General features: G+C 38.4%; 1 protein-coding gene across 1 annotated transcript in view; it reads right to left on the minus strand.

The window, feature by feature from the left end:
• LOC113527894 (Na(+)/H(+) exchange regulatory cofactor NHE-RF2) overlaps positions 1 to 18,882 on the minus strand; it is a 50,305-nt gene that overhangs the window by 18,068 nt on the left and 13,355 nt on the right. The gene's annotated exons all lie outside the window — the stretch shown is intronic.

Raw genomic sequence — 18,882 nt, forward strand, 5'->3', positions numbered from 1 at the left:
CTGAAGCTGCAGAGTCAGACTGATAACATAGAGTAATTTAAGACCAGTGTTAAAGACACACTCATCCTGAAAACATCTAATTAATCACAGGAAGCCACACTAGACACGCACAACCTACGTAAGTAACATTAACCATAAGAACAGGTCTGGTGTTAGAACTACTTGGGTCGTAAGCTTGAAATTTTCACGTATTGTGAAACACAAATGCCTGTAAGGGTGTCTCTATGTTCTCAGACTGACTGTACTTTTGTTGTTGTGATCACTGAACACGTGAGACATTTCACCGAGCTCTTCTATACGCTCTCACTGCATGGGGCCTGACTCAGATGTAGATGACGCATGGCCAAACACAGCACTCCACAGCTTAAACCCTCCTAGGTGATAAACGTCCTCCACTTTGTATCAAGGTCCTGATGTTAAAGTTTATTTTGCAATAATGACCAGCTGGCCCTATGTTATTCTTCGCAAAGATAATAATGCGACAAAAACATTTCCAGGTGTAACACATTACTCAAAATAATGTAATCTGAGGTTTAAAAACCAGACTTGTTTAGGTAACACCTTTTAGACCGGTATGTTTGTGCTTTAAAATGTAGCCCCCCCATACCAGTCTGAAAAGTGTTACCTAAACAAGTCTGGCTTTTTAAGCTGCAAAACCTGATTATATTTACCCTATCTCATACAGCTTATCTTAACATACGGAGCTAGCTGGACTAAACACAGTCTCGCAACTGCAAATGTCTTCAGATTTGCACAAGCCAACCTATATTAATAGTTGTGAATGTTTAAGGTCAGCATGAGGGATAGAATTAACATTTGTAGCTCTTATTTGGACTTTATTAGCATGAAATAAATGCTATCTGTCTCTCTAATTAGAATTCCTACATATTTTCAGTCAGTCTAGTTACAGTGTTATACACACTCAGTTATCAGTTTTTTTGTTAAACCTAACTTATTGCTACAACTACTGACTACTTTAATAAAAAAAAAAAAAAGCTATACATATTCAATTGCCTATACAACATGTACAGTACCTATACAATTAATGAGGCACAGAGGGAGGGGGTTGGTTGTGTTCAACGCACAATACGTTGAACCCTGAGGTGGATGGGCTACAACAGCAGAAGACCACATTGGGTTCCATTCCTGTCAGCCAAGAACAGGAATCTGAGGCTACAGTGGTGCACAGGATCACCAAAACTAGGCAGCGGAAGATTGTTGAAAGAAAAACCTGGTCTTTTTCCAATCTTCAACTGTACAGTTTCTGTGAAACTGTGCCTTCTGTAGCCTCAGACTTTTCCCCATTCTGATGTTTGATGTGAACTGAAGCTCTTGGCCTGGATCTGCAGGATTTTATGCATTGCCACAATTTTACTGCTGCCACATGATTATCTGATTGGAAAACGTTGTGTTAGCTGCGGTATGTGTATGGCTGAAAAAGTTCTTGTAAAACTCTTAATTCACTGGATGGAAAAGGGTAAACAAACCTTTGCCACTGTGTGCAGAAATCACAGTAACTGCCCGAGCAAACACACCTGGGTTTGATTCAAATGGATTAAACACTGCATATGTGAAAGAACCCAATAGTCGGTATGGATCTGATGTTTTAAAGGTATAATCCTGTCTATGTAATATTAAAATCAAAGGCTAAATCAGTGTCTTGTAAGTCATGACCTAAAAAGCTGTGAGTTGCATTGGATAAATACTTCACAAATAACTTCTTAAGATGATGATATACAGTACTGTGTATTCTGTGAGATATGGAACTCTCCCTATGTGCAGTAAACTCAGGACAATATCTCCCACACTGTCAATGTTTATAAAAGTTTCCATTAATAAGTGGCTTTTTACCAAGTTACATGTTCTTTCAATAAAGCAAGCTAGAGCAAAGTGGACAAAAGACAAAGTATAGGACTGATAACAACCAAAATCTCTTCCTTTTTCTTCAACAGAAAAACAGTTTGGCTAAAATGCAAGCAGTGAGGTGTCCCAGACCACTAAGAATAGCCAATAAATCAAATCCCAGAATTTCCAGCATAGCGGCTCTGAAAAACCCCAGCATGCATCAATGTCAATGGGAGAATCCTTCCCAGGAAAGCCAGACGTATGGAAACAGGTTCATCATTCAGAGCATGTTAAATCCAATAATATGAGCAAACTTTTTTTTTAAATAAAAAATGACTCCATCTTACATCCACACGCAGGAAGGCCTGTGGGGCCGCAGTAAGCTAAACAAGAGAAAATCCACAGATGGTAGTCATTACAGCTCTGAGCCGCCAGGAGTGGTTGTTAACTTTACCCCACCATCTGTCTGCTTGTTCCTTAACATCTCCCAAAAGCACAGTCTACTCTCCCTGGTGTACTCATTTACAGTGTATTTCTCAATGAAATACCTTTAAGACTGGCATAGATCTGTTTTACACATCTCCAGAGAAGCAGTAATGAAGGAATAAACTTAGGGTACTTATTCTCCATTATTAGTGCATGGCATGGCTGGACAATGTTCAAATTACATTAATAAAATCATTTTTGAACAGTGCTGCAGCGGATAGCGCTGCTGCTTCACAACTCTGGGGTCCCCAGTTCGATCCTGATCTTGGGTTACTGTCTATGTGAAGTTTCTGTGCATGTTCTCCCTGTGCCTGTGTTAGTTTCCTCCCACTTCGAAAAAACACATAGGTGGACTGGCTTCTCCAAAGGTCAGTTTGCACATGGTGCCTTGTGATGGACTGGTCTCCCATCCAGGGTATATTCCTGCCTTCTCAGAAGACGCTCTGGACCAACCCTGACCAAGAGAAAGCTGTAGCTGAAAATGAATGACTGAGGTCAGTTTCCTGTCAGATATCTCAGGCTCAGTTTTCTGTGTTAGTGTTGGTATGTGAGGTATGACCTCTGCTGATAAATGATGACAAGAAAAAGTATGATAAGAAAGGTGGTAACCTTTGCATCACATGACATTTTTTTGACATGATCAACCACAGAACAACAGGGCCCTTTTGTACCTTTACTGTGTGTCTAATATGTTTGTATTGTGTAATCGTTGTGTGTGTCTGGGACGAAGTCCTGCTTCAGCTCAAAACAACCATTACAACTGACTGACCTGCAACTGAATTAATACAGCGCACGTGAAATTGCCAGAACATAGACCAATAGTCTTTACTCTTATGTAACAGTAAGGGATAGTGTAACACTTTACTTAGTGATCAAACAGAGACATGAGACCTGTATAAGCCCTACATGACATACACCTACATAAAACTTTATAACAGTTTATTCCAGTAAGTTTATTCAGTTTATTCAAGACTGTTTTGACCAATTTTTCTGTCAAGTTGACACAACACCAAAATCAAGTGACATTACAACATCTCGACAACTTAAATTGTAGCTCACTCACATGACAGTGATGATGTGACATGCGAAACCAAACTCACTTTAATTTAAGGTCAGAGAAAATACATAACTCTGTCATTACAGTGTTGTGTCAATAAAAATCTTATAAGTAGTAAAAATGAAACTTTACTTAAAAGTGAGAAAACACATACGTAACTCTATAAATACAGTGTCAGGATATTGCCATAAATTTCATCTTACAAATAGTAAAGTTAATCTCACTGTACATTGAGGCCTGAGTAAATAAATATAAATCTGTCATTACATACGTTCATATAGCTGTCACGTAGCCCTATGGATGCTACCTTAGGCTAAACAATGCCAGTGATGTGTACATAACAGGGTGGCATAAGGTATTGAGATGCTTGGCACAATCGTTTTCCTTACATACATATAATCCATTCCCATGTTTTGATGGGGGGGTGAGCATCGACAGAGAATCTAATTTCAGTCTGAGGTTAAAGGCATTCGAAAGGAGACAGGGATCTGACCCAAGCCTTCTTTCCCTCTTACTCAGCAATAATAACTACAACTGCTGAGAAACTGGAGATTTTGGAAACAAAATAATCTCCACACAGCCAGGGAAGGCGGGGGTGTTCAGAATTACAATGTGTCTAAAATATTCTGGCTTAAATCTTTGTACAAAAGAGCAACAAATCAGAATGGGAGAATAAATATAGAAAATGTTCCTCTTCCACACCCTCCGCCTGCTCTGTACCACTCCCTGTCCCCCACCACGCTGAGGATGGGACTTTAACACATTCCGTTAATTTCCTGCCACAATGAGGCATTGTGCAAGACACTGTGAGATCGGAGTATTGAGTGTGTATTTTGTGGTGTTGCTTTCTAGAGTGTGAGCGCAATACTGCTAATGAAATGAGACTGACATCTTTTAATTATTCAAATCCAAACTCCTGGGATATCCAGAACATTACTGCTGTTAACGCTTTAATAGACTATTTGTGTGGATGTTCTGTGATGGACAGTGTCTCAGGCAATATAATTAAAAGTGCTAAAACACATCCGGTTACAGCTAACTCATATCTCTCATGCTTGTACCAGCAGAGGCTTTGTTGCCAAATATAACATCCTTCAGATTTGTGTTACCTGTATTTAATGACAAAGTGTCACCACATCAAGTTCTGCGAGTTGTCATGTTTGTGAGACAAGCTACATTTTTGGCTTCTGTAGCCTTAAGGGCAGAAAGCCTAACACTGGATGGAAAAACAGGAGGTGTCATAACAGCAGCAGCTGTGACACTGGAGTGCCCAGTTTCTTTTGGCCCAGAGGGGCTGAGGGACTGTAAAATCTTCAAACTGATCAGAAGATTGTGTCACACTTCCCAGACTGCTTTTGTGTCAAGGCTTTATCTCTGGTCAAGTTCATCCATAGCAACGCAAGAGACAAACGCATAGATCTAGTTAACTGCTGATCATGACAGGTGGACTGGTCATGGCAGATAGCAGATAGCAGATATGAATCAGGGTGAGGTGGGGTGGATGGTGAGGGACAAATATGGCATCATAATATCAATATTTATCATGATTTACCTAGGAGGTCATCTGCATAAAGGCACTGGAGGAGCTTTTCTACAATATCCTGTTATGAAGATAGTCTGAATGCTTTCACTCCTCAATTCAAATGTTCAAAAATGCAAACATCAGGCACGTAACTGGTATAATTTAGGGGTGTAAGTGAGTGTGGCTTGAAATTAAAGGTTCCTTTCTTTCTTTCTTTCTTTCTTATATTAATGTTTCTAATATTTTGTAACAATTTTTGTTGGCTCAGTTTCCCAAAATCTAAACAATAGACTTAATTTAGTCCACTACAACCCTGACCAGGTAGTTACTTAGGATGAATGAAGGCATGTAAATGCACTGTGCAGTGTTCTGCAGGGTCCCAGTTCCAGACGTGACCTATTCGTATCTGTATTTATATCTGTTTAGAACACAGTCTGTTCATTCCAAACAATGTATTCATATTTCTTTATATCCCTAGTATGTACGTAATTTGTGAAATACATGCAACATTATTAAACAAGGAAGTAGTGTGAATGCAAGACTTTTGCTTGTGATATAGTGAACTTTATGGTAGGTCTAATTAATTGGCTATTGTTGAGTTATTTTAACATCTATTCATATCACCACATTAGCACATCATGTTTCAAGGCAATTTTAAAGAATTAAAGCTTTATTAAAGCTGTAGCCTAAAATATGTATCGATACTGAGATCTATCAGGTTGGATTTGGACTTTTCCATACTCTCACATCACACATTTTTACCAGTGATGGCTGGTGCTTTCTTATACAAAGGGAAGCATGGTTGTTACAAGAGGCAACCAAAAAAAAAAAAAAGAATTTAATCCTCAGAACAGGTAACCAGCATAATTTAAGCAAGAAACCAGTTTTTTTAAATCAACCAGACCAGCTTAACTAGCAATAGGCCAGGACTAACCAGCTTGGACCAGCGAGAAATTCATTCTTTTTCCTGTCAGAGAAGAGAGCTAAATAGATTTGCTCCCTGCCCTTTGGACTAAATTAACATTGGGAATTGGTCAGCCCTCTTGTTTTAATTTGAGCCTCTCCTCATAAGAAAGAGAATCAGTGGAGTTTAATAAAATCAGCTCAGGAACTGTGCTTGGCATGAGAAGGAGCAAAGCTGCTAATCGTGACATTCTGAAAATACTAGCTGGCTACCACCTATATTTTTAATAGGTAATTTGCAAATGAAAGCAAACGACCAAGCTCTGAATTCTATGTCTACAACTCATCTACAATATGCAGGCTACAATTGTTAAAGGAAAAAAACAACAGATAAGGGAAATGATTTTCGGTTAAATACAATTTCCCATCAATATTGTTTATCATTGTTACTGTTTATAAATCACAACACATGGTTGTCAACAGTGGAAACAGTATGAAATCTGTAAATATTTTATTTATAATATTGAACTATAATACTGACCAGCATAAATAAAATACTGCATTTGCTGTTCAGCTGAAAGTGGAATTGTATTGTACTGTACTTTTTCCCATTGTTATTGTTTGCCACCAAATAATTAACAATCCATACTGATTGGCCATTTAAGTGAAAATAAATGGGTGGTCTCTGACTTTTGCATAGTACTGTATGGTATTTTAGACTAAAAAGGCACAGATTTTGTAGATGATTTATGTCTGAAAGGCTGTCTGTTATGTGTACTGTGGTTTCAAAATCGTGCTTTCAAAAAGACATTTATTGTCCAGCAGACACAGTGAAGTTGCTTTCTATGGAAACGCATTGAGTCATGATGTTTCTTTCTATGTAAACTCATTCTGTGGGGTTCTGGGGGCAATGCATCTGCAGGCTTTCTAACGTTACAGTTATAGACAGTGCAATAACCAAACAATGTGACTTTTCACTTATTAGAATAATAAACAGCAGCATGAGTGATGAGTAATATAGCAGTTAAACATTTTATTGCAGCATTTTTTAAATGTAATTTTAGGGGAGCAATGCTTCCTGTGTGGTTTCAAAGCCAACGGTTGTGGTATTCATGCCACTACAAGTTCTGAATACAGTCAGAGTCCGTGTTCTGCAGCATGCACCGAACCACAGGCATTATACAAGGAAGTGAATATGGAGAACATTGCATCATGGATGCTCAAGCCAGGGAAAAACTAGAACTTTACAGAGCCAGCAAGCAAAGAAGAACAGCCAGCATAAAAGTACTTGTACATGCTAAGGTTTTGGACATGGAGACTGACATTCAGAGTTGCTGACTTAAGTCCAAAAGTTAGCCAATAACGGGGAAAGTTACGTGTATTCAGAAATGGGTTACGCAGCTGCTTAAGTTGATTTTTTTGGGCTTCTCCTTCAGATTATCCAAATCACATGTAGTTCACCTCCGAGGTTGGCAGATATTTCTTGAGTAGCGGTGTCTATACCACTGCCTTTAAAAACAAGCACTTGCCGTTAAGAGCAAAAATTAAGAAAATTGGGACAAGAACTGAAGACAGAAGAAGAAAATAGTGTTTGTTTGTTTTTTCCTTTGAATAATTTTTTAGCATATTTCTACCTAAGAGGCCGAAAATGTTACATAGTACTTCTTTAAATTTCTTTCTAACTGGTCAGTTTGGGTCTTTCTATATTTCTGGATTAACTGGGCATCAAATACTTCACAGATAAGGTGAACAAACAAACTGGGATTGCGAAAGCTTCACAGTTTGATTGATGACAGATACACTATCAAAGGGTGCACACACTTACTTCACGTTCATGTCACAAGAAATCACAAGAAAATCATTTTGAATTACATTTCATTTTCAGCTCCACTGCAGAGAATGAGGCAGAAATGCAGAACTAGGTAGAGATATTGCTTTAAATACAATGAAAAAAATAACAGGAATAACAAGAACATGTGAAAGAAATCAGTCTCAGTAAAAATAAGCAATGTGTATTGCTGATCCCACCATCCTTAATCTTATTCCACCCCACCCCAATGTAGACGGGCAGAATAGGGACAGAACGAATGAAAAAAAGCCAGATGTTACACTGAGAAAGATAGTGACCATAGGTAGTGTAAAATATTATATAAAACAACTATTACTGATTTAAGCATGAAATTATACCCACATTTGGAAAGTTGCAATAGATGACAAAAGTAAAACTGTAGATCTAAATGGTGTACTTGAACACTGTGGACCAGGCTCTGAAAGATTCATTTTTTATTATAAAGCTTGAGATGTTCCAAGGGTCAAGATATATTAAATGGCTTTCATCAATGATACAAAAGAATAAACAGAATCAGGACTCTATTCATAGCTAATCCCTAAACAGGGTTAAGAAAGAAAGACAGTTTTATTTGTATGTAATTGCTTGCTGCTGAATTGCACTAATCCTGGCATACTGCCCCTGCTGACTAAGTTTCGTTGTGTTGTGTACCCTGCAGTGCCATTGTGCTTAGTTGTGCCCTCTTTAGAATGTGCCCGGCCAATCGGAGGCCATCGTACATTATTTAAGGTCTGAATGATAGGCCTACAGTAGTTCAACCAAGCGTGTTATTGAGCTTGTGTATAAAAAAACAATAGAGAGCAATCAGTTCAGACAAAAGAGCAAAGGAGCATGACCTCTGCAATTCATATCACCGCAACCAAGAACGGCACATCCAATTGTTTTAGCAAGCATGACTATATAATATTGACACTGATTTATATTAATAATTAATTAATAAAGACTGCACGTTAGGCATTCCTGAATTACTTCATTATATTTAACAGTCATCGCACTCAACAGATATCACTCATATGGGATTACAAGCATCAGGTTGTCTCAACTTATATCAACCTAATTCTATGCAATAGCTGCAATGAGTAAGACAAGAGAAAATACGAGCAAACCTACAAAAAAAACTAAAAAGCCCATGTATGAATCATGTACAAGCACAAGATCAAGCAAAAGAGTATAGAAATACACTGCCACTGGGAATAAGCAGGAAGGTTTTGGGAAAGTTTTCCATTTTCCACAAGTATTCGGTTAATAAAACAAAATTACATGTGGTTGCATTCAGAGATCTGTGGTGTTTCATTTCCTGTTGTTCTGTTTGTGCCATGTGAACCGCTTAAATGCTACATGGCCAAACAAGACCAACACACTCATTGAGCTGGAAGTGCATCTAAGCACCTCCAAAGCTTTCCCCTATCAGCTCACTGTCTGAAATCCCAGATGAGCCACAGAACTCAAAACTGTGCATATAGCAGACCAACTCCATTTCTGCTGACAGCAATGGCAACCTGGGCAGTATTTACCACTAATGAACCTCATAGAGGAGACGCGGTAGGGAGAAGTATGGAAAGAGGACTGACAAAGAAATGAAGGAAAGATAAAGATATGTTAGTTACCAGCATACCGTGTGCTTCTAGAGCTGATGACATCCTTGCATAATCACTCCACTAGTGCTGTGTGGTGCTATATTGTGAAACAGTACAGCATAATAAAGCAATGTTATACTATACAGCTACAGACGACGTCACAAAAGATCTTATTTACTGGCACACTGCTTTCCTTGAGATCTGCTAAGATTTTCACAACAGGACAGATTACTGTAACCTGTGTTAACACAGACAGTGTTTACACCTAACTTAACCTAACTTTAATTAGAGTAAAAATCAAAGAAGGCATATTCATTGTTTTTGATAAACTACTAAAGACTAATTCCAACAATCTTAACAAGTTAATTTTAAAATGTTTTAGCAGTTTCTATAACCAAATAATTTAATACTTGCCCTTTATTCTCAGTTAACAGAGACAATATCAGAATAATTACTGATGTCTTCTAACCAACTGCTTTTAAATATTCTGCAAATATGAATGAGCTTTAAAAGTGAGCAGGCTTTTTCTGTTGCAACTTCAAAATTTTGGAAAAGCCTAGACTTTTTTTTATACAGGCTTCCCCCATGTTAGACATGTTTAAACCCAATTTAAAAATTTAAATTTTTTTTTTTTTTAAATTTAAAATTTTCTCAAATGTGAGCCTTTTCAATGTCTGTAGTGTTGAGTCTTCTGTTTTGGCCTGTCTTTTCATCTCATTTAGTTATTTAATGCTTTTTAGTGTTTTTTTAGTGTTAAAAATAACATTCCTGCTTTACAATATTCATGGAACAACGTTCACATTAACATTAAGAAACGTTTGTTTTAGTCTCAGCTTCAGACTGATCTCTTTTGTACACCTTTCTGGCCACAAGCTTCAGAATCTTGAAGGGTGAAATTGGATTAACTCTCTGCATTTCAGTGCAAGCCAGTTTGTAAGCCAGTTTTCGATGGAAAACTAATCTTTGAACACTGTAACATGTTTAGCATTTTGAAGCATGATATGGTCATTGGATTGAAAGAAAGTTCATCTTTAAAAGTTTACAATCTTAAATTTATATATATGTGTGTGTGTGTATATATATATATATATATATTTGCCTGAAGTTCTCTTTATTCAACCATCATGGACTATGTGGCTACACTGCACTAATAGAATGCACTAAGCTGGACCTTTATAAATGTAACATTAATTTTTCCTACTGTTCCACGCCTACTCTACACCCAGTTACATTACAACTGTTACATTAACTCAGTGCTCTTTTAACTCTGTTGCTTAATCCTGGCCTGAAACAAAGTGCACCCATATGAGACCAAATAGTCCCAGCAACTCTGAAGAATGCAGCTACAGACCCTCCCTCCAATTCTTTACAGTCTTTACCCAAGTCATTCGTGGTTAAAATATGCCACTTATGTAGAAAAAGATGCAGTGAAAATACTCGTGAGAAAGGCTAATAGTTCTCAGTGTTCTCTGCACACATTCACAGAACAAAAATGAGACACATGTTCATGTAGTTGTATGTACATGTGTTTAGCATGTAAGCCTCAGACAGCTGATATATGTGTGCACATTCTTTCTTTAGGAGGTCGTGCTGAAGAACTCTCCACATGTGCTGTGTTTAACACACAGGTTAAATGAATAATATGCTCATACCAGTATAATAAGTCAACTTAATTGACAGGAACACATCATGGGGCATTTCACAAGCACTGTATCACAAAGATAAGATGGGAACTAAAAATATCGGTTTCTGTTTTTTCTGTTTCTGGCTTTGCTTCCTTTTCCCAGCTATTCAGTACGCAAAAGCAAATCTGTACTATACAGTATTAAACTGAATTCAGCTGAGATTACTAACTGGTTTCCATTTCCATGTATACTTTTTATAACTACCTCAAACTATAACTGATGTAAGAGTACTTATGCTTGTCTGTTTCGTCTGTGTGTGTGTCAAACACTGATGACACACAGGCAGATCCACACCCCTGTTATCAGTACAACACACATATATATACACACATGCCCCTACTGTGCCCTGCTGCTTTACGGGTCCCTAGGGTCGAAACCAGGCCATTTCGAACACACATACACACACGTATGCAACAGGGGCCCCCAGTTATGCCGACAGCACATGGTTTCATGTAACAGTTATGGAGAGTCTGACACAGGGTGTTGTGGAGCCCCCTGACCCCCCACCAGGAAGCATAAGAGGGCAAACAGGATGGACAGTGATCAGAGTGGAAACACACACACACACACACACACATACACCACTGGATTACTATGAACCCATTTATACCCTGTTTTTCTCTGTCTTTTATCTGGATTGTATCAGATTTTAACCACATAAATTTACACTTGTAGTCAAATGCATCTTGGGAAGCTGTTTAGGAATTGGATTGCTCTTATATGCACATTATATGCAAATCAATGCACAGCAATTGACCACCAGCTCCCTGTTTTTTTTTTTTGTTGTTGTTGTTTTTTGCTTTGTTTTGTTTTTTCTGGGTTTTTTTTTCTCCACACCATTCTGTGTGAACTCCAGAGGCTTTTGTACATGAAGATCCCAGGAGATCAGCAATTTCTGAAATTTCCTAACCATTCTGTCTGGCACCAACAACTATACAATTTTAGAAGTCATTGAAACCACATTTTCCCCCATTCTGATGTTTAATGTGAACAAAAACTTGACCTGTATCTGTATGATTTTATGCATGCTCTGCTGCTACATGATTGGCTGATTGGATAATTGCATGAATTGCTGTGTACAGTTGTTCCAATTAAAGTGTCTGGTGAATGTATGTCTGTTCCATAAGTAAACCATTGCGGAATTTGAGAGTTTGAGAGAGAAAAATGCACTGGCCAAGCAATAGGTGTCTGATAAGCGTGTTGATCTCGCGTTGATGATACTGACTCCTGTCTGCTACATCTGCTTCCACCACCAAAAAAAAAAATAAATGCACTAGCCATATTCACAACAAATCAATTTACACAAATGCATGTACAAATACATGTGTGTGAGATTGCAATACACCTCCAAAAACTTTCCAAGGCCACATGACTGCCTCAAAAAGCATGCTGAATCAATTATCTAGAATTCTCTACACACACATACACACACACACAAGCATGGCCCAACTGAGACAGAACAGATGGCTATATGCTTTGAGGATCATATATGTTTCAGAAATCTAGAGCTACACTGAATTCAAACCCAAACATACATAGAAGATCTGCAGAGCATGTTAAAAAAAACTTTTCTCGAGGCTAGGCTGAAAATAGCAGACAGGCTGAGCATACAGGGTTGTGAATACAGCAGTTTTTGCATGTGTGCTCACAGGTGAGCTGCATATCAGACACAATCCTCAACCAAAATTTGAATAACAGCAAAGTGAGACCGTATGAATTATGGCATAGAAGTTATTGTGAAGATTGTGGATTGGGAGCGACTTAATATTCTCAATATGCATGATTGTGGGAAGTCATTTTGCTACACATTTTTCACCCTCTCTCTCTCTCTTGCTACGCCCATGAGTGAGTGAGTGAGTAAGTGAGTGGGCAGTGAAGACTCCCTTGGTGTGAATAAAACCTACGCCGCTTGACCCGCGTAGTTACATCACGGCCGAGTTGGAGAAGCTTTACAAGTGTTTACAATGGCTCATTCTCAGGCAGGCTGTGATGAAGATGAAGATGATAATGATGATATTGAATAACACTTCTTGTGGTGAACCAGAGACTGAACTAGAAAAAAAAAAGATCTTTTCTAATTTGATTTTGGGGTAAAACAAGACCAAGAATGAATGGAAGAAATGCTCAATCATAATACAGCTGAAAGTGTATGTATTAAGCCAGCTGCAAATACAACACACAGAAGGCTGGCACTGAACATGCAACCAGTTGGCTGCTCATATCTTATTTTCTCCCATGGGCCCAAAGGCCAATTGGAGCCAGGCCTGGCTAATGTTAAGCAGAAGATGGAATGAGATGGTCGATCTGAGGGTTAATGAGGGAAAGATATCACCAGTGCTGGCTGTCAACGAAGCGGCCAGAGATAACAGGGGAGATACATGCCTGCTTTCTCACACACTCGGCCGCTTGAACTGTGTCCTTCCAACCCCCCTGCTGTCCATCTTCCAGTCACAAACAGAGATCCTCCTCAGGCGCTGCCCCACAAATGCCCCGCTGAGCGGCACATCTGGACACAACACAGCTGCCTTTCAGTTGTGGGGCTGGAGAACAACAATAGGAACATCTTTAACAACATTTAAATGAAGTGTAGAGAGGCTGCATCAAAAGTGTCGTGTGCTGTTTGCGTTACGTGAAAAACAGGCTCAAGCAAAGTGAAAACAGGTTCACTTAGACGGTGTTTAAACTATATTGCGTCTAATGCCACTACAGTAAAATACCATGAGACCATGAAGTTGGGCAGTATACTTCCCAGCCTTATTAGCAAAAGATATCGTCCTCCTATTAATGGGCTTTGAAGAGACACATACAAATCCAGCTGCAAACCATAAAGGCAATGTAGTGCTGTCATACCAAGAGAGTGAATGTTCTAAAGAGATTGTACAAGAATTAAAAACAAAAACAAAGCCTGATCAGCATGCGTCTTAATATTTCTCAACCAGTGCTGAGATGGGAAACACATGGCAAGAGGAGAAAAAATTCAAAGAGGTTGTGCACAACAACAACAACAACAACAACAGACAGAGCCACACGAGTAATGCGTGAGAAATGATTCAGGCTTCACGAATGCTTAGCATGACGCATTTTTAAAGGCTTAGAAGGTATGAACTGGTTCATAGGTGTTCTGTTTTCCTGGCATGTTTACATGGCGGGATTCAAAGAGCCATACACACACACATTTTTTCATTTGTTTATAAAAATGTGACCCTTAACCTTGCATCAGAACACATGATCTCAGAAGTATGTTCTTGGATGGTTACCACACTGTTGACTTTTTTCAAAATACAGATTAAAATGCAGTTCTTTCTATTACCGTTCATTTTTTAAAGTTCCTCACTCCAGTGGTTCTCATCCCTTCTGTGTTCAGCTGCAACTCCCTGAAAATTTAGCAAACTGCTCCCTCTGGCTCCCCCTAAAATCAAATTACGGTGACCTCTCTTTCTTGGGACTGCACTGAAAACCCTTTGGCTGTGGAATCCACTACTGTTGTAAATACGATGCTCCCTCTTCGAAGGTATTTTTAAGGTATTCCTCTTTGACTTCCCCTCTTGACTTGGAAGCTGCCACTTGCAGCATAAAGCAAGAAAGATCAAATGAGGAGCAGGTTCCTCAGAACAATGGAGAGAACAATGTGGCTGAAGTGATTCTTTATTCCTATAAAAAATATGTACAGAGTCTCTGCTTGCTAACCATCTGCAAGCTTGCTAGCTTTCTCACTAAGCTATGTATAAGCCCAATTTAAATGAAGCAAACCAAAGATTTCCAAAAATATTAAGAAGTGTATTTTTCTCTTATTAAAAAGAGACTCAATACTTAGCCAACTCAATACTTCAGGCCCGAGGAGTTCATCTAGCATCTTGAGCTAACAGTGAAGTGAAGCTAGCAGCAGCTGACTTTCTGCTAGTTTTGCTAGTCAGCCAGTGATTAGCAAATAAACCAGCAATTTATTTGAATGGTAACTATGTTGTTACTGTAATAATAGTTTGTAAATGAAACTATGCAAACTAACTGTGAGTAAGTAAAATGGTAGTTTTAGGGGATTTTTTTCTGTGTTCTTCACTTCATTGTGATGATTAATTTGGAGAACATTGGCTGCCACAGACAGTGTGGTTACACAGCATTTATTATTAGCTTATTAAACTGGGTTGTAAATGTGGACTGTGTTACTTTTATCACTTACATAAAGGTTCTTTCGTAGCCATAACATCCTGTAATAGAATGAAATTGTGCATGTGGGTTGCTGAGTGGTAGGTGGTAACGTGTCTGGACGCTGCTCTGAGCATCAACAAAGTTATGTTAGTCCAGATCCAGAACAGGTTCAGTGACCTCACCTTTGTATAACAGGCATGTTCACAAACACATGTCTTTGTTTACACAGATGTGTCGAAGTGAACTGTGGCAAATAACGACACTTTACAGTCTTAAGCTTTAAGAGAATTAGGCAAGTCTAAGCTGTGATACCAGCTAAATTTGACCCCAGATCTCGAGAATATTCTGTGAAAATCTCAGCACAAATTGTGTGTTAATGCTTAACTTCTCTCAGAGGGCTTGCTCCTAACACCTCCTCAGTCCTTCATGGTGCAGACCAGATGTGTGCTTGCAAGTGAGAGGGGTCAAGTGTGGGTGTGTGAGAGCATAAGAATGACTTGCAAAGCCAATGACTTGAAGGCCCACACTTGGAAAGGAAATGAGACTGGAAAAGAGAAGAATGAATATGATGTGTAGCACTCAGACTAAGGTTATTACTAAAATTGTTTAGAAAATCTAAAGTATTTTTAAGAAATTTTCTTTCCAACTTTTCTCTCCAACTTGGTCACCTGTCAATTCCCACCCACCCACCAGTTCTCCCAAATCATATAGCAGCTACCAACCAGGGAGGGTGAAGTCTAACACATGAAGTCACATGAAGTCACCTTTCTGAAGTGCTATTCTTGCTATGTCACATGGATTGGAATCATCGAGATTCAAACTGCTCTCCCAATGGAAGAGTGAACGCTTTTCTACTTTGCCACTCAGGACCCCTTTATGAATATTTTTTTGAGTGTAAACAAGTGTAGACCACAATCATATGCCAACCGGCCAAACAAGAGTAATGTAGCATCTAAATGTTAAAAAAGCCACAGCAAATCTGATTTAAGTTTAGCAAGACAAACAGCATACCAGCATGAATCGCCAATGTTTTTCTCTACGTCCACAGGCTTCATTTGTCATGACAGGTTTCTGGAAAGTTCTTCCAAATACATGCAACAATAAAATCAGAGAAGTCAGACAATAGTAAAGTAAAGCAATTTATAAGCTCCCACAATCACGCTTGTCTTTTATTTAACACAAAATCTTCTGAAACATTAATATGCGACTTCATAACTTCTTGACTTGTCCAGCTATTTTGCAATTAAAACTTTATTTTAGTTTTTTCATATATTCAAATCTCAGCCGATGGAGCTCTCAGTCGTATTAAAAAATATGCTCTAGATGCTCTAATTGATACATTATCCACTATGTTCATTACTCATGCTAGTGATCTAAAACCTTACATGGCCTTGTTTTATTCATATCTAGCAGATATTCTCCGTCCTTATACCCTTGTTCGCTCACTCACTTCCACTGGCATTGCAGTTCAAGTTTTAAGTTTAGACTGTCAACTTTGCACATAGGTTAAACCCAAAACTTTGTAAAATTATTACCTCAGTGCCTCCTCCTTCAAAAGTCAAGCTTTCAGATTGTTGTTTTTCTCACAACACTTCCAATCTGCCCTGTCTTCCATTTTTTTTTCATGTAATTTTTGTAGTTATGTAATGCTGGTTTTCTGTATTTAGTTTGATTTGACTCACTGTGTAAATGAGACGTATTGCAATATTATTACACAGTGGTAGACAAATCAGTAGCCTAGGGACCCAGGGCAAGCAGATTTCATATCCAGGCCATTCATTTTTTATTTGAAGTTACCTGGTGGACAAATACATTTAGCAACCAGAAAAAAGAATAAAAAAAAACCCTTATTGACTTTCACAAAACAAAATTTTTCACTTGGTCTGTAGCTATGTTTAAACATACTGTGCTTCACGGTTGTGTGGTGAACCTTAACGCTGTGACTATAGCACCAGCTACTTGTTCCAAATCCTGCTACCTGTTGCACTACACACATCGGCTGAGGCAGAATCTGTCTGATGGAAGAAGGCTTATTTACTAATTATTTATAGGCTTATTTAATTAGCATGGTTAAATGACACATAATCTTTTCTGAATCAGAACATGCAGGTACCAAAACCAAGTGAAATAAAAGTTTGGTGCAAAAAAAAAAACCCTCTCCTGTAGGCTTGTGTGATATTTCTTTTCCCTGATCATGATTTTCCATAGTAAAATATTGCAATAAATTATTTAATCGAGCAGAACTGAAAAAAGACAGGAAAACTATCATTTCCAGTTTAGAGTAGGGGGGGCATAATAATATTTTCAGCTGTGTAGTTGGGAACCATGGCAATTGCAATGAATTTTGGATTTTTAAGTGATTCCTCAGTAAGACGCAGTTAACACTAAAAAAGAATCATTTCAATATAATCCTTTTAGAAATTGGTTGTCTAATGAGGACATGGCCATTTTTGTCGAGGTCGCACACACAATGTGTTATATTAGAAACTTTATTAGAATAACGTAATCATATACTCATTTTTCCCTTATTCATACGGTATTACATTATGTTAGCTACCATTCGTAGTTTAGTCAATTATGTTTCCAGGCAACTAAAAAACATGGGACTGGGCACACACTGGAGCTTTTACTTGCCTGGTGGGCAAGCTCATAAATTTATCATCCTCATTACAAATGGTAATACAAGTACCAAATCCATACTTCAGTGGTAAATTCAGTTTAAATGGCAGGGCAAAGAGAAAAGGTCAGAGACTAAGATTGAGGTCTAAAGGGGTCAAAGTATATGTTAGTGTCGTCAGTATTCTGTCCAGTCCCAATGGAAGAATATTTATGGCTAAGGTCTTATGTTGGAATTATTACTTACTACAAGCTGTCCTGAGACTGTGGTTTAAGTAAAAGTTGTTGATCAGATGTTCACAGAAAGTGAGGCTGCCATTTTTCCCTAATGACATCAGTGTCATGAGTGCATGACAGGTTGTCAAACATAGGAATCTGTAGCAGCTCTACTGCTGCTCCATCACAACTTCTAAGGCTGACTCCTTAAGACAATAAGATCTTTTATTTCTTGGCATGCACAAACGAGGTTGTCTGCTCGCTGTTGTTCATGTAAACACAATATATTATCTTCTGACTGCAGAGATCTACAACTCTGTGTTTGGGTTGTGGAGAAAAAATGATGTTCTTCATTAGAATAAGATGAAAACTGACCCTGGGTCAGCCTTTTCCTTTCTGATGTCTGATTGCACATGACCCCAGCTTTCACTGCAATGATCTTTAGATAATACAACCATCCACAACAGTCTACACATACAACTACAAACTTTCCTGTGGTGCAATTGCAATACTCTTCAGTCTTTTTCAACAGAGAACAAAAAGAGAGAAAGATCAGAGTTAGGGCAAACAAGGTAGTGCACAAAAATGACAGCTGCACCAGCTGGGAAAAAAAAATCAAGCCTCAACAAAGAAAGAACTGTTGCCAGTGGAAAGAGACGCTGCCACAACAATCTAAACATCCAGTCCACATCATACAACCAAATGCAGCTAGGAAGCCAGGAGACATGACTAGTCTCCATTTTCTCCCTTTATTTCTTCCTTTCCTCTGAGCTCTGACTGTCTTCTGTTTGTTTTTACTTTTATTTTCTTTTCACTTTGATTTACAGGTTGCTAACAAGACTGCATCCTCATATCTAAAAATGGCATGGCCTCTACATTTCCATAACATGAGTACATCCATATAGGATGAAATCAGATCCAGCTAAGAAATCCTAAGACATGGATATTTCCTATGCTCCAAAATCATGTACTGGACATGG

The sequence above is a fragment of the Pangasianodon hypophthalmus genome, chromosome 13 (assembly GCF_027358585.1).
Source record: "Pangasianodon hypophthalmus isolate fPanHyp1 chromosome 13, fPanHyp1.pri, whole genome shotgun sequence".
NCBI lineage: Eukaryota > Metazoa > Chordata > Actinopteri > Siluriformes > Pangasiidae > Pangasianodon > Pangasianodon hypophthalmus.